The sequence below is a fragment of the Spermophilus citellus genome (assembly GCF_964194105.1).
Source record: "Spermophilus citellus genome assembly, chromosome: 2".
NCBI classification, from domain to species: Eukaryota; Metazoa; Chordata; class Mammalia; order Rodentia; family Sciuridae; genus Spermophilus; species Spermophilus citellus.
The window spans coordinates 80,715,774-80,729,484 of NC_138183.1; positions in this window are offsets into that span (position 1 = coordinate 80,715,774).

Here is a 13,711-nt window from a genome sequence, read left to right on the forward strand (position 1 = left end):
TTTATTATTTCTTTCATTTCAAGGATTTTGCTAGTTTTTTTAATCTCTATCTCCCTATTGAAGTAATCTTTTGCTTCCTTTATTTATTTATGTAGCTCTTTGATGAAATTATCTTTTTTTCTGCCTGAATTTACTCTCTTATATCATCCTTTAATTCACAGAACTTTTTAATCATGTACATCCTGAACTCCTTCTCTGTCATTTCTTCTGCTGTGTTGGCCATAAATACTAATAATGTGATATTTATTTGGGGCACTTTCCCTTGACTTTTCATTTTGGTCGTGTGTCTTCCCTTCTAGCACTGTGGATCTGAAGCATTACTGTTTTTACCCTATAGCCTTCTAGTACCCCTGTAGGGATCCAATAGCTCTCCTTTGAGGTGAAGGACAAGGTTATCAGATCCCAATATATCTGTGGTATGCAGTGTGTGGCTGTCGGCTGACATCAGGGCCTGTGTAAAGTTCCCAGGTGTAGGCTCCTAGGGGACTATCTCCACTGCTGCAGAGTCCTAAGGTAGTGGCAATCAGGGGAACCCCAAGTTGGTAGATGGGTCCACACAGGAGTGGAGGCTGGATTACTGCACATGGGAAGCTCCCGGGTATCCTACATGGGAGCAGCGTCTGTGATTTCTGCTTGGATGGGTGTCTGAAAGTTCTGTGTGCGTGCTGATGCTGATGATCCCGCTTGGTCACCCAGTAGTCCTGTGTGGGCGAGTATTTGGGAGGCCTACTCTGACGCTGAGGCCTGGAGCTCTGGACCACATGGGTGACAGTAATTCCTGTGTGAGAGCATGAATATCACTTATAGAGAAGCAGTATTTTCACTATTTGAGTTCCAGGTCATGGAGCGTCACAGAATGCTGCCTCCCTCTGGCCTGTCATCTTGGATCCTTAGAGAAATCTTTTTAAAAGTTATGTATTCCATGTGTTATTAGCAATATTCCCATCATCAGGAAATTAAGAGAGGTCAAAAAGATTTACTAAACTGTCAGAGCTATTAAAACCAATATGCACAAAAGTGTTTTCTGACATGTAGCATTGCTTCACACAGCATAATTTTTACACCTGCTTACCAAAATATTCAGCTTTTTCTTTAATCTCTTAATTTCACTCCATATATTTTCCAAGGATGGTGGGTTATAGGCTCCCATTCCTGGGATGCTACTGATACATTTTTTAATTTTTAAAATATTTTTATATTTTATTTTTATTTATACATGATAGTAGAATGTATTTTGGAAGAATATACATATATAAAGTTTTACTTTATTCTATTTAGGTTCCTGCTCTTATGGTTGGACATGACGTGGATTTACCCTGCTCATGTATGTAAATACAAATATAGGAAAGTTATATCCAATTAATTCTACTGACTTTCCTATTTCCCTCTCCCATTACCTTCATTTTCAGTGGATTTCTACTATTCCATTCCCCAACCTCCCTTGTTTGGGTTTGGCATCCACAAGTCAGAGAAAACATATGACCTTTGGTTTTGGGGGATTGGCTTATTTCAATTGGCATTATATTTTCCAGTTCTATCCATTTACCAGCAAATGCCATAATTTCATTCTTATTTATGGCTGAGTAGTATTCCATTATGTATTTATACCAGATTTTCTTTATCCATTCATTTGTTGAAGGGCACCTAGTTTGTTTCCATAGCTTGGCTATTTTGAGTTGAGTTGCTATAAACATGGGTGTGACTACATCACTGTAATATGCTGATTTTAAGTCCTTTGGGTATAGAATGAGGAGTGGGATAACTGTGTCATTCTAAGTTTTCTAAAGGGTAGAATCTCAGTGCAGTTTTAATTTACATTTCTCTAATTGCTAGAGATGTTGAACATTGTTTTCTTTTGTTTGCTACAATGGATTGCACCCAGGGGCACTCAACCAATGAGTCACATTCCCAGCCCTATTTTGTATTTTATTTAGAGATAGGGTATCACTAATTTGCTTAGCACCTCACCATTCTTGAGGCTGGCTTTGAACATGTGATCCTCCCGTCTCAGCCTCCTGAGCCACTGGGATTACACGCACCCAGCTCATATATTTTTTGACCATTTGTATTTCTTCCATGAAGTGTTTGTTCAGTTCATTGCCCATTTATTGGTTGTGTTATTTCTTTTTATGGTGTAAAGTTTTTTGGGTTCTTTATATACCTGGAATTCAATGCCTATTTGAGGTACTGGTGGTGAAGATTTTCTCCCAATCTGTAGGATCTCTGTACATGTCCTTGATTGTTTCCTTTGCTGTGAGGAAGCAATTCAGTTTGATACCATCCCATTTATTGATTCTTGATTTTACTTCTTGTGCTTTAAGAGTCTTGTTGAGGAATTTGGTTCCCAAGCCGACATGTTAAGAAGAACTTAGAAAATGGAACAATCTTCTATGTTCCTGAATAGGCAGAATCAATATAATAAAATGGCCATCCTACCAAAAGCCCTATAGAGATTTAATGCAATTTCTATGAAGATCCCAATGACATCCTTCACAGAAATAGAAAATGCAATCATAAAATTCACTTGGAAAAATAAGAGGCCCAGCATAGCCAAAGCAATCATTAGCAGAAAAGCAGGAGGCATCACAACACCAGATCTTAAACTATACTACAGAGCTATACTAACAAAATCAGCATGGTATTGACACCAAAACAAACATGAAGACCAATGGAATAGAATAGAAGACACAGAGGCACATCCACATCAATACAGTTATCTCATCCTAGATGAAGGTGTCATAAACTTAAGTTGGAGAAAATATGGCCTCTTCACCAAATGGTGCTGGGAAAACTGGAAATCCATATGTAATAGAATGAAATTGAACCCCTATATCTCACCGTGCACAAAACTCAACTTTATGTTGATTAAAGACCTGGGCATTAGTCCAGAGAACCTGCATTTACTAGAAGGAAAAAAAGGCCCAACTCTCCAACATATTGCTTCATTTTTCACATCTTCCAATGAAAAGGGGGATACAACAATTACTCATTGAGGCCTGTCATTTTGATTAACTTTTCCAAAACAAATCTGCACTCTAGGTCTGTGTTGGTGATTAGGATGTTCTGGGATTTTTCAAGGAGCATTCTCCCATTGGATGTTCTCATTTATTCTGGTTTTATAATTCATTCCTACTCCCATAGCACTCCACAGCTATGTTGGGTGTGATTTTATACACATCCACCATGTCAGTGAAGAATGAAATATTAAGAACTCTCAAATTCAAAAACCAGAAGACTGTAGCTCCTTGTAGAGCACAAAGTCTAGAGCTTGACAGACACCAAATAAGATGAAACTGCAGAGATACAGGTTTATAAAAGAAGATTCTAGAATAGTCTGAGAAAGATGGAGATTCGATTAAGCTGTGTCTTTATTAGAATATAGGTGTTTGTTTCTTTAGAGGCCTATTGTGTAAAACTACCTACTTTATATTTGTTTCAGTCAGGGAAGTAATAAGTTAGTTAAGCAAACAAAGAATTCTGTCGAAAGGATATGAGAGGCTCACAGGAGAGATGAGGTGTGGAGCTCTAGATTAGATACCCGTCTTCCAGGAAAGATATAAGAAGAGCTCTTTATAGTGTAAAGAACTACACTGAGTTATTTCTGTATACCAAATATATTCTGTAACATGATCATACTCAGCACGTGCTATGGCCACATCACTTGCTTACAGTTGAGGCTCACAGAAGTTGATAATTTGCCAAGGTCACACCTGGGCAGAAAACACCAGGATTTTAACCGTGAAACCTGGCAGATATTTGGTATTTCACCAGAACCACTTCTGGTCCCCAGACCGTTTGGGGGTTAATTAGCAAAACTGCATCTAGAGAATTGCCAGGAACAAATTCCATACTGCAGCCATGATGAGAGGTTGCACAAGTGGAGTGAAGAGTGACAAGAACAATCTCAAATTCAGAAGAGCAGCATCCCACGTGGTAATTCTAGAATAGCTGAAATCCAACTTACATTGGAGCAGACCTCCTCAATTTTTTTATTTTGCTCATGTATTCCCTAAAATAATTTTGAATAACTATGCACTCCTCCTACGTTTTCCTAAATTGATAAGTAAGACTTTCATTATAAGTTTAAATAGCTGAAGAAGCATGCAATTTCCAACATATCATAAATATTGACATTTCAAAATAGAAATCCCATCACTTTCAAATGTATCCAATGGAAACTGCAGGCATTCAAATTGATATACTCCATCATCTATTTTAAAGGTACATGAACAAGCTACTCCTTACTATTTTGAATTTTACCTTTCTCTTTTCTTCTTAAATGTGTATTTCATTTTATTTTCCTTAATTTTATTCTACTGAAACATATTTTATTCTGAAAAGTCTTTTATTGTTCTCTTACCAGGTTTCTCTGCACCCAAAATGTATTCTGTTTTGTGAATTGAAACAATTATTTTACTGCCTGTGATTCTAAGTTCCTAATATTTAAAAAAATCTGGGTTATCATTTTAGAAGTAGCAAACCGTTGATAAAACTAAATAAATATATATTTGAAACATTGACAAATCAATATTAAGTACATCAAAGATTTTATTGGAAATGCATCTTCCTCAGTGAGATAAATGGAAATTAAAAATCGTTCATATGTATGTAGGACAGATTGCTAGAATGACACGTGGCTGTCTGAAATTTAGTGATTTAAAGTGAAACTTGTGTGGTCTTTTACTTTCACACTTGCTCCCTTGGTCCTTCCATTTCCTACTTCTATTCATGGTCCTTTATGTTATCTGCCTACCTCACAGTTAACCAGAAACAAGAAATTCATGTATTTCTCTCTCCCTTTTATCCCCCAACATGCAACCAGGATGCAGGTTCCATCTGTTCTGAGGCCATGCTGTCTGCCTCTACCTTGGATTGCATTGATAGCTATTAACTGACCTGGCTCTTTCCTTTTTCTTCCCTAACTAATCTATCTTAAATATTGCTACCAAACCAATCCTACTTACTCAAAGAAAGTTTGGGTCTTGTGACTGCTCTGATTTAAAACCTTCTATCATCCCCCATTACTTTAAAGAATTCCTTCCAAGTGCTTTAGCTCAGAACTGCACAGTCAAAGCCAACCACAATCTAGTGTTAATCTTCTTTGCTATACTTATTTTCCACCACTCCTATGAGCAAATACGTGCCCAGGCTTCTCAAACCCAAGACTCAAACTTTCCAGGTTATGGGACACTCACTGTCCACAGGATCGTGGTATCTTCCTGAAAGCAATAATTATTAAACATGAAAAAAGTACCTGTATTATGGAAGGAAATGCAAGCTCTGAATTATTAGGAGAAAAGATTAGGCTTCCAAGAAATTAAACCTATAGTGTTCTTTGGTTATACTACCGGTTTCCTCTTGACTATTAGTACACTCCAGAGACAGTTTTTTTCTTTCTTTCTTTTTTTTTTCCTCCTGACTTCAATTATTTCTTAGATAAATAATGTTTTTCTACAGGATCTTGACAGGTACCAAGATAAGCAGGATAAGCAGCATAACTGATAATTTGGGCCAAGAACAAAAGATGCTTAGAACATTGTTAATTTATATTCATCCCACCCTCTCTTGCCTTTCTTTTATGTACATTACAAATGTTTAGGGTTTTTTTCTTCTCTTTAATGAACTATTTTGTTGTTGTTGTTCTTTTTAGTCATACATAACAGTAGAAGTTTTAAGAAACACTGTCTTAGGTGAAAGTTCCTGACTAGACAACAACTGTAATGAAAGTTACTATTTAACTCTTTTGCTACTTTTTCAGAACCCATTCTTCCTGCATAGGTTCTGCACCTTCAGACCTCCTCTGGATGTATCTGCACTGTTGCCTCTCCCTAATGCTCTTCATAAATACATCTTAAAGTCATATCTACCCCTCAAAGCTTAGATTTAAATGTTGCCTTCTTCATAGGGGTTTTATTCATAACAGCCTCTCAGTTCTCCCTTTTAAAAAAGTAATCCTGTAACTTTTTTTCTCAAGTGCACATATTACTTTATCTCTTTAAGAGAATGTTAAGCATAAATGTATTTAAGAGCAAGACCTATGACACCTAAATAATGTGCCCAGACCCTCTCCTCCAATAGCATGATAAATGCTCAATAAATAAATAGTTCAATGATACTAAACAATTAAAGCATTCACTTTGGTTCCCAGTATCATCATCCAAGTTCTGGTTGCTTGGCTTTACAAATCTATGATCCCTTTTTGTTGAGAACATATAAAACATAAGTTCATCTCTACTCAGAGTAGCAGATCACGGTCCACAGTGAATCACTGAAAACTGACTCAGGAGAGTATTTTTGGCATTTAGTTTGAAACCAGAAGAGTATTCCAAATCTTCTCAAAGGGCAACAATATAGCTAAATAACTCATTTCAATTGCCCATGTGCCACCATTCCAAAGAAAGCACAGAGCTTTCAATGGCATCTTTCAAAGGGGATCATACCTGATATAAATAAAATGCTGAAATATTTACTAGAGCTAGAGTCTTATGTGTATATAAAGGAGAACATTAGTGTAGGGTGTCTTTGCAGCACAGCTGCTAGGTCATTTCAGAAAATATGGGTCTGACAGATGGAGAGAAACTAGAATTAAACCTGCAGGTATTTCTTGTTCTTTCTCAAGTCATGTTTATTTTAATTAAATTAGGGAAAAGAGCGCCTCATTTCTTAGAGGGAGAAGTCTTAAAGGACTTTCATCTCCCTACCATCCCCCCCCCCCCCCCGAGAATTCTGAATGGGGGCAGGGTGAGGTGGTAGGAGGAGAAAGCCTGTGGCATTTTATGATTGGAATGAATAACTTTCAAAGGGAATGATATATTCTTCTTTTACAAATGTTTAAGAGATTATGCTGTTTAAGCTGTTAAGGTAAAGAGTCTTCAATTTGGAGGTAAAATGCAGACAGAAACATAAAAGCAAATTAGGTATCAAACTAATTAGAATCAATTAGTTCGTGCCAATAAATCCTGCATTTGTGTCTGATGCATTACAACTACATGTTATTTTTTAAAGGGGGATTATCTAATTATCATAGCAAGATATGAATTTATAGACTTTTTAACTTTCTTGTGAAAAAATGGATTTATGGACACCCATGTCGTCTCATGTCAGAAAACTTAATCTTATCAATTTAAAGTATATCCAGTGCCTTCTAGTATCAATTCCATTCCATGTAAGTAAATATGCTGCCAATTCAGTATTTTCCTTCTCCATTTTTATTTCCCCTCTGCCAGGGATAGGAGCCAACAGCAGGTGACCTACATTTCCAATGTCCTGCCATTCTTCAACAATCATTGTTGTCAGTAATCATTTTTATAATAAATACCAGTAACTTTTGAAGTATTTTTAAAATGGCCCATATTTCTCAGATTGGAAAACTAAAGCTGAGGAATTAAGAGGAAACCAGGTCTCATAAGGATTTAAGCCTCTGTCTTAAGAGAGAGGCCTTTGACTTTCTACCATGTCCTTGAACCTGGTTGCTGCTGAGGCAGTCGCCTTTGTTCTGGGTACCGAGGTCTGCCACACATGCACTGGAGTTCCAGAAGCACCTTCTGCTACCTGGTGTTGAGTTCTAAGCAGGGCATGCATGGTGCATCTGTTTTCCTTCATCCAGAACTTCTCCTGCTCCACCTGTCTACACTAGGAAAACTTCTTAATAAATGACTGCCAAGATTTGTGGTTCAATAGTGGTTTTATAATAGAAACTATTAAAAAGATAGTAAAACTATTATTATTCATTCAAGCAAGTAACCTTAAGGAAACTATAAGATTTCTTTATTTCAAGGAATAGTATATACAGAATTCACAAACAAATGCAACCTCAGAAGCCTTTCAAAGAGTGCCAGGTAGCAAGGAAGGCATAGAAAGAGGCCAACAGTGCAAGGGACTATGTGACAGGAGCAAGGAGCATCTCAGCAGTCATCCATGTACACAGGTGACCAGGATGACAGGCAGCGATCCTTCCCTTCCAATGTCTTACTCCTGCAAAAGCTCCCAGATCCATGTTCCAGTCCAGGAGGAGAGGAAAGGAAAAAGCAGTCAAGCTTCACATCATCACAGCAAGAGAGGGCCTCAGAAGTTGACTTTTGTTTCACTCTGAAAAATTTTGTGGATCTGAGAATAAAGTTTGAGAATCACTCCAACTACCATGTTACCAATTTTTAATTTGAAGGTGAGCATGTATATATAAATGGCAAAAAACATAAGAAGGAGGGGCTGGGGAAGAGGAGTGAAGCAGTAGAGTGCTTCCCTAGCACATGAGAGGTGCTGGATTCAATCCTCAGCACCACATAAAAATAAATAAATAAAATAAAGACATTGTGTCCAATTACAACTAAAAATAAAATATTAAAGAAAAAGAAATATAGGAAGGGAACTTATAAAGGAGCTCACTGCCAGGGATAAAAAATAATTTCATCTTCTATTTCCAAATCTTAGCCAACTAGGAAAAGTATGTACGTAGTCATGGTCAAACAAACACTGTGTTGAGTATTTAAAGATATAATGGGAGAACTGCCTGTCTGAGAGGAAGTTCTGACTCAATAATCAATATCTACACATTCCAGAGACACTTTGAAATTGTTTGGGGTTTGGCAGAAATGGTCTTTCTGTGAATGTATCTCTATACTGTGAATTCCATCCAATGAGAATAATTAAATAAATGAATCAAACTGGTTCGAGCACCATTTGGCCTGAACACACAGATGCTAGAGCTCTTCTATCCTGGCAGAGCTGGCTGGCTGACTTCTCTATGATGAGCTCTGTGTTGTTCTTTAGACAGGTGTTTCCTGAAAATTGACACCAAGAGTGTCAAAACAAAACCACAATAACAGGTTTAATCAGACACACCAAAACAGACACAGAAAAAGCAACTTCTGCTTATAAATGATAGAGATTCAAAAACAAATAGGAAATAATGAGTTCATGAAAATATTTTGAATTTTGTCCTTCACACATAACAGAAATGACAAAATTCCTAACAGGATGATGTTCAACATCTGGAACCCAAAGAAACATCTTCTATAGAACAAAATAAGCTGCATAACATTATTAATTTGAGAACCTCTGATTCTCAAAATATTTTACTTAGCCTCAAAAACCAAAATGATGTTTTAAACGTGGAACATGGCTTAAGCTCAGTTGAAATCATCTCGCATACTTTGGATCAGAATAGGCAATTAACTTTGGTGAGGAAAGGGAGATGTTCTTCCAGGTAGTTAAAATACGATACAAGGATGTTTCAAAGTTTCTTATGAACGCATGGGTTGATTTTGGATATATGGGTAGAAATAGAAGAACACCCCAGCCTGGGTATCAAGAATTAGCTGGCCTCTCAGGCTGGCTACTATACCTATGGACATAAAAGCTACCAGAATCAGCAGTTTCATTTCCACCCACTGAGTGTGCTGCGGTTTGAATTTTCTGAAAACCACACTCAGAAGGAATTAGCGTACAGGAGGCGATTGGAGCATGCCCCTGTGATCAATGCCTACTGAGGGGGTAAGGAAAGAAGGAGGACTGACTTGACAGAGAAGCTGACTTGGTCTCAATGTGAGCCTTGAGGAAGTTCTGAAAATACAATTTCTTCTGCAGCTGTCCCAAATTGGACTGAGAGGCCAGGCTCTTAGAAACACCCACTTCCTGCTCCCACCCACATCTATCCCTGGAAGGGGCATGACCTTGGACACACTAGTTTCCTTCAGCTGAAGCAGGGGATTCTTTGAGTATCTGTGGACAGACCAAGGATCAAAGGATCCAATATTGCTTCCCAAAAGAATTTATTATAAATTGAACATGCTTCACTTCCTAATCTATGTTTAAATTCATTATTTCTCCTTTGTTAAATATGGACAAAGAAAAATGCAGACAAAAATAATTACAAGAATATTAACATTAGAAGTAATATCTTTGAATTGCAGTCCTTTTTTCTTCCAAAGGTTTGTTTTCTGCTACTTTTCTCTATGGTCAAAGAAATTAAATTACTGTTTATAGTTAATCAACCAGGGTGACACAATTATAGCAAACCAGAAAAAAAATATTTAGTCTTGCAATTGTCTCATGCTAGCCAATGTACAATTTATGTTAGGCTTTGCTGTCTTAAGGGAAAAAAAGAACAAGTCAGAGTTTGTCCTACCTACTTTCATAAACCTTAGAATGAAAAATCACAGGAGCAGACACATCTAAGAAAGAAATATATTTTATGGCAAAATTATATCAGATTTGCCTATTCCCTTTTAGTTGATCTCAGTAGCTAGCCTTCATGAATCCATCATAAATAACTGAACCGATTTAGCTAACTGTTATCAGAAAAAAAAAAGTCTTTCAACATACATTAATCCAAAAATTTAGCCAATCTACTTTTGAATTGACTGTTGGAAAAGACTTATTAAAATTGTGGTAAATTTTTAAATATAAAAAGTTTCATTTCACTCCTTGGTCCTCAGACTCTAAATATTGCAACAAGTTCTGGGTATGTATGAAAGTTTGGGATGGAGAGTTCAGGCACTGGGTTGTAGTAGAAAAGAACAATGGAAACAGGCAGAGATGACATGTTTTGCTCATATTGCTTCAATTAAAGTTAGACCTTGTGCCCAGAGGGTCAGCAGCTTTGCTCCCTGTTACAAAAATGTCCTTCTTTTGACATCAACATCTTGTTTCCTAGCAGAAGCATTCCACTGAGATTTGATGCATCTCATCAACAGCATTCCATCTCCTATGTTAAACGTGCTATTAGGAAAGGTTTGCAATGTCTAGAAGCTGGAAGGGGCTATGCACAGGCTACTCCAGCAGCTTAGCTATTGCACTGGCACATTGCCAGCTTCTCTGCTAAATACATAATTAAATCTCACGGTCGACATGGTGTGATTCATTCCCATAAAGTGTGAAAACAAACAACTGTGCATGCGCTGTCCCCAATTTCAAATTCAAAACAAAAATATCCTGGAATCTTCTATTTCCCTGAAGTTCCAAATGTAATTAGACTGTTTTTAAAGACAAGTAGTCTTCCAGCTTCCATGTGTTAAATCCAATCTGTCAGTTACAAATGGGTGGGTGGGGGGGGGACAAACGACTGCGAAATGTAACATCTTGGTTTCCTCTCTTTATAATCAAGTGTTCAAATTGACTTTTTTTCCCCTAGAATTACCAAAATGTCATTGCTCTCTCATGCAGAGCCTTTGTATATTTACCAGTTTACAGCCAAGAGCAAATGTTCACAAGTAAGTAATCAGACCCTCAAAGTGCTGTTGACTAATGCAAACTTACAAACCGCAACCATGTGACTAAGGGCAGCTGAGATGTTGGTCTGGGCTTAGCCTTCAGTCATAGAAATTCAAACTAGATGCCCAGAACCTCTATAGCCATCACTACCATATTCTTTTGTAGGGCAATGATTCATTTCCTTCTTCCTAATAAACTTCACATATAAAGAACTAGATTCTTCCAGCTGCTTCCCAGAAGAAATTCAGTACATGAGGGACTTTAAGCAAGGTTTTCAATCAAACAGACATTTACTGTATATTTGTACTGGTAGAGTTCAAAACAAACCAGGAAATATTTCTGGACAAGATGGAAGTCAAGGGTCCATTTTTATTTTAAATAAATATGACTTTTGTAATAAGTTTCAAGTTCATAATCCAAGTAACTGGAATATCAGCTAATATGTGAATATAAATTTATGAAATTTGAATATATTTTATGCAAATGTGGGACACATATATTACACAGGATATATATATATATATATATATATATATATATATATATATATATATATATTCCTTCAACGAGCAGTACTTTTCTATTACATTGTCTATTTCTTTCCAAATCTGATTCTATTCAATTGTATATTTTTCCTTGTAATACACATGCATACATGCCACACACACACACACACACACACACACACACACACACACACAGACTTCCTGATACTATACTTACATACTTCGTCTACACTTTAGCCATTCTAGGAAACTTATTTTCGCAAATAAGACTTGTGCATCCCCGCCTCTATAACTCTGCTAATTCTGTTCCCTTAGCTGAGAATTCTCTTCCACAAACTGTCAAAACACCTCCCTGATATTTCACAGCCCAACTCAAATGCCACTGACAGCTAAATATTTGTCTCCTCTTAACCCCTCGTAATATTTTGTTTGTGCTTCTTTAGTTTCATTGCTATGATTTTTTGGTACATTGGTAGATGCACTGTTATTTTTTTTTTCTCTCCACCTTTAAAATTGTGAAGGCTGATGACAAAAACTATGTCTCCCTCATTTTTTAATCTTTTTCAAAGGCAAGAGCAGAATTTTAAAGATGGTCCCTGCTCAAAAATAAGCTGTTCATCAAACAAAGAAATGAATGCACTAATATCTCTGGCATGTTCATTGTATATAAACCTTTTGAAAAATGAATAAGAGCAAAAAATAAGAACATTTTAAAATGCCCATAATCCACATGCATGCCTTTTCATGGCTTGTATGTACAAATAGCATAGATAAACATTTTGTACTTGCAAAAAATGTACTCTATTATGTAATGTACTACATTTATTTAACACTCCTATATATCATGATTGAATGTGTCATAATTTTTTTTCTACATACTACATAAATTTATCCAACAAATCATTATGTGGACACAATATAATTTAGATGATCTTCTGTTAAATATTTAAATTACTTATTTTTCTGGCTCTGTCTCTCCTCTGTTCCAATTTTTTAATATAAATAATTCTCCACTTCTTCTAGTGATCCTATTGCTTGAAATCACAGACTTTACCTGGGTCTCTCACTTTAACTGTTACAATAGCCCACGAACTGGCCTACATGGTTTTATATTTGACCTTCTTTAAAACATTCTCAAATTTGCCCACAGGATGGTCCTGTCATCTGTCAATTATGTCCCTCATTTGCTTGAAATCTTCCAATGTCTTCCTGTTCTCCTTAAGGTAAAAGTCTAATAACAGATTAGTATACTGTCTATGTAATTTTATTCTTACCCTCTTACAAATGTTTTTGTGGTCCAATCTATTATTTTTTTCCCTTCTCCCCTGTGTTCCACCCATGCTAATCAATACATATTCCTCAAACATATGAGCTCTTTTACTTCAGGACTTGTCCAATTGCTGTTTCCCTAGCTGGGCCACCTACCTACCTACCTCTACACTGACTTCAAGGAAAAACTGTCTGCTACGTCTTTGTTCCCCACTGCACTTTGCTTGTGTTCAAATCATTAAAGAATACCCACTTCCCATCCTTTTCAATCTTATTCTAACATTAGCTTCCCAGTGAGGGCCTAAAACTACACAGTCTTTTTAATTTTTTTTCTTTTTCTCTTTTTTTTTTTTTTTTTTTTGCAACCTTGTGGATTGAACCCAGGGCCTTGTCATGCTAATCAAGCGCTCTACCCACTGAGAAACTTCCCCAGTCCTGAAAATTACAGTCCTTATACCAACTTCACTTTATCTTTCCCATAGGCTTTTCATTATCATATGTATTTAATTTGTTTAATGTCTCTCCCCCAACTATGGACTCTAAATTTCTTAAGAGTGGAGATTCATAACTACTCTATTCATATTGTATCTTTAGCCCCTAGAACTTTGTATCTGACACAAAATTGGCACTTTCAAAATATTTGTTGAATAAGTAGATTTTTAAAAAAAATATTTATTTTTTACTTGTAGTTGGATACAATATCTTTAATTAATTAATTAATTTTT